We start from the raw sequence: 4,456 nt of genomic DNA, 5'->3' as shown, positions 1-4,456 counted from the left end.
TATTTTTCTCTTACTGATGCTAGAGAACTACTCAACGTGGTGTAGGAGTTCAGAATGTCACCCCAAAATATGCCATGTTGGTTTATTGATTATTTTGAATTAAACATGTTCAAGAAACAGCCAGTGCAAGGACAATGAGCCTCCTTTGTCCCCTGAAAGTGAGTGATAAATTTCCTGTGTGGAAGGTCCCCTCTGTGTACCAGGAGAGTAGAAGACATCGTCATCACCAGAGACGGAATTTAGGGCTGAGAAGGCTGTATAAATGAACCTTGTTAATTCTTCACCATTTACTACCCAGGCCGAAACCCTTTGCCTTGTCAGTTCTTCACAAATCTACTGTTTCTTTGTCTAAAAGATTATCTTCCTGCCCTGGTCACTTTAAGTCTCATTTTATGGGGCTTCTGTATGTACAAAATTAAATTTGTTTTCTCCTGTTAATCTGTCTTATGTTGATTAAATTAGGCCAGCCAAAAAACCCAGAAGGGAAGAAGGCAAAGTTTTTCTACACCTACGGTGGTAAAAGAAAAGTTATATTTTTGTAGGTAAAAATGAAGATCAAGAAAAATAATATATATGTAAAGTTAAACTTTTTTGCCCACCGTTTAAAAAACCCTTCTGTTGTAACTGTGATGTGGCTCACAAAACAAGTAACGTGTTTCCTATGAATCATCTTTTGTAAAAGTCTTAACACATTCTCTATCTGATCCTTACAACAACCCTCAGGCATTTTATGAGTAGTGCTGTTTAGAAAGGAAATAGATTGTGGGCATTGCTTGAAAACATTGCAAGGTGATCAGAAAAACCTGCAGCCACCTAGGGCTGAGAATTACTGTTGAGACATGCAAGAGACTGCCTCAAGACAGGGAGGAAACGCCAGGGAGGGTTTCTTTGGGAAATTAAGACATTCAAAAGCGGTCGTATAAACCAAGGAGTTCAGAAAGCCAAACACGTGGCCGGGATAGGATGCGTGCTTATAAAATAACTGATATTACCGTAAATTTTCACCACTGGATTATCTAAATTCAGTGCAAGCAGGAAGTGAAGGGTGAGGCAGAGTTGTAAACGCTTGGCGAAGTGTTAAAGGGGTGCCCCAACACAGAGACAATCCACAACGTTAAGCAACTAACTAAATACAAAACCAGAAAGCAAACCTAGGTCTTTACTCTAGTTCCGTGTGCCGCCGTAATGGGACCTCGCAAAGTCAGGAAGAGATGTTCTAATAACATCTGCTGTTTAGGAAAAGAACAACGGCCAACATTTATTGAACACTTAGTATAATGCCCACATCATTAAGGACTTAAATGCGTCATCATATTCCCTGCAGCAACCTCGTGAAGTAGGTACTGATAGGACGTATCCTCATTTTACAAATGCAGGAACTAAAGCTGGGAGGTTAAGAGCTTTGTCCAAGATTGTACGGTTAGTAAGTAGCATAGCTAGGATTTGACTCAGGCTTGCTCAATTCTTGCACTCCTAGGCTGGTCACCAGGCCAAAGTTTGGTTTGCCTGTTTGTGACATCCAACAGAAGGAGTGAAGGACACCACTGTTCTCACTAAAGAGTTGCTTCTCAGCTTAATCTGTACTGGAGTTTACAGTGGAAGTCTTCTGAAAGCTCTTTGGTAGGTCATTCCACAGTCCTCACCGTCTCCTCCCTTCTCCAGATTGGAAACAACCTCTCTTTTTCTTTGAACTTCCATAGCCTCTTAATTCTTTCTTGTGACATATGGACTCTCTACTTTGTAGTTGTCTGTGAACATCTGTTATATTCTCTAACTTTATGCTAAAGATCATGTTTTCTCCTCATTCCCACTACATATACTATATAGACATAGATGTAGTAAATTACACACACATAACGGATGTCAAATGATTAAATGAATTTTATAAAATTATGCACCCAATCTTGTCTATATATTTTGAAACTTACTCTCTTTTAGCTTAGAATTTCAACACTGAGGGTGACCTTTGGAAATCATCTCAATTAAACCTCTCATCTCACAAATTTGTAAACTAAGTCCTAGAGATGTTTGGTGATTTTACTAAGGTCACGGAATAGGAGAGCTGGTGCTGCAACCCAGGTCTTCCCATTCCCAGACTGCCTACATCACCCAGCCTCCCATCTTTCACTCACTGCTGACTCACGCCTTTCTATCTACATATGTCTATACAAATATACACAGGAAACTCTGAGCTCTGTAGCATTTGATAGACCCTACTTTCAAAAAGAGAAATCTACTTGCACATTCCTTTGTTACTTTTTTCATTCCATCTTTTTTCTTCTTCACTGGCTCCAATTTCTAATCCTGTCCTGAGAATTTTCCTAACTCTGTTCTGAAGCTTTACTTTTTGTGTCCAGAACATATCATCCAGTACCATCCATTATTTCAAGTGACCTCCCAATGTCTCTCTTCAGCCCTCATTTGTCCTCTAAGCTCCAGATCCACGTCTCTAATTATTTCATGCATGTTGGCACTTGTGTTCCCACTGTTTCCTCAAATTCAGTATATTGAAGGCTAAATTCATTATCTTCTGCAAACTGGCTCTGTCTTCTCAATAATGTTAGCAATTTTCCAATATAGGCAATCAATTTGAAATCATCTTTAACTTCTCCCCAGATGCTTCATAGTAAATCAATTATTAAAGTTTATCAAAAAAGGGCACGCCATGAAGCCTGGAAAACCTGGCTTTGAATTCTGGCTTCACGGCACACGAATAACCTCTCTGAGCCTCAGTTTCTCACCTGTGAAAATGAGACTAAGGCCTACCTCACTGATAGTTAAAAGAAATAGTAACTGTAAAGAACCTCAGGATTGAAAGGTTTCCCCTTCCCAATCTCCTTTCTGCCACTGGCGTTTAAGTTCACATTGTCTCACATGTGAGTAATAGGTTTTCCCTGTAGCCTGCTCTTCTAATAATTCTGCTCTACTACAAGAAGTGACCTTTCTTTTTTTGTTGTCTTTTTGTGTGTTTTCTTTTAAAGATTGGCAGCTGAGCTAACATCTGTTCCCAATCTTCTTTTGTTTTTCCCTTCTTCTTCTCCACAAAGCGCCCCCTGCACACAGTTGTGTATTCTACTTGTAGGTCCTTCTGATTCTGCTATGTGGGACTTGGCCTGGTGAGCAGTGCCAGGTCCGTGCTCAGGATCTGAACCTGCAAAACTCTGGGCCGCCGAAGCTGAGCACAAGAACTTAACCACTTGGCCATGGGGCTGGCCCAAGAAATGACCTTTCTTCACTATCATTTTATTAACAATTCTTCCCTATTCAGTTGCTTTCGTTAACCACTCAATGCACATAAAATTAAGTTCCAGGTGTTTAGGTGTTCCCAAAGGCTTGTCACCTCTTCCTGGGCTCTCTCTGACCACTCACTGCCATCCTACATGAGCAGTAGCTACCTTAATCACAGTTACCTCATGCCACTCTTTTTCCTGCCTTTGCATCTTTGCTCAATTTCTGCTCCACCAAAATTGTATCCTCTCATCTTACCTATGCAAATCCTGGCTCTTTCTGGGATTGCTAACTCAAATCCTCAGTCACTCAAAGGGCCAGTGTTCACTAAGCACATTTCATATGCTAAGTGCCTTGACATAGCAGGAGAGGAGCTATGAATAAGACACCATCACATGCACAAGGAACTTTCAGACAAGCTTTCTCAAGCTACTCCTAGCCACATGTGTTTTTCCTTCTTTGAAGTCTTCTAGAAAGAATCACCAGATTTTTATCATGTTTTTTGGCAGCTATCATGTGTTTCTTATTTAACAACTATGTTTATTACTGTTTCAACAAGACTATAATCTCCATCGTAATAATGGCTAAATTTTATTGTGTTGTATGTGTGCCAAACACACATCCAACTTGTAAAATTGTAAAAGTTTACAAGTATTAGTTTATTTAATTCTTACTAGGACCCCATGAGGGTTATTCTCCTCATTTTATATGTTAATATATAATATATAATTATTAACTGTTAATAATAATATATTATTATGTATTATTATCTCGTTTTAAGTAAGAGAGTTTAAAAATATTCATAATTTGGTGAAAATCACATACCTAGCAAGTAGTAGAAGTAGCAGAACTTCTGTCTGGCTAATTACAGATCTCTTACACTTATAAGCTCCCAAACAGCTTTCTGAAGATCAGAAGTAAATTCCCCACTCCATCCCACTCTAGCACGTAGCATATTTCTTGATATGCATAAGCATTCAAAAACACAAATTGTATTTACTACATGCAAGTAGCTTATTAAGAACATAATTTCACAATACAGACGAGGCGCTTTCGATAAATTCTCCCATCTGGAAAATGAGTTCAGAACTCCTATAATTGCCAGCCAGAAATCCAACCCTGAGGCTAGGGCCCATCTAGAGATCTACCTTGAGGAATGGCTCACAGCTTCAGACAAACCTAGACTTTTAAGACAAATTAGAGAATCTCTCTGCCCCAAATCAGATTC

Source organism: Equus przewalskii, chromosome 13, assembly GCF_037783145.1.
Source record: "Equus przewalskii isolate Varuska chromosome 13, EquPr2, whole genome shotgun sequence".
Taxonomy (NCBI): domain Eukaryota; kingdom Metazoa; phylum Chordata; class Mammalia; order Perissodactyla; family Equidae; genus Equus; species Equus przewalskii.
This window is presented reverse-complemented; position numbering follows the sequence as displayed.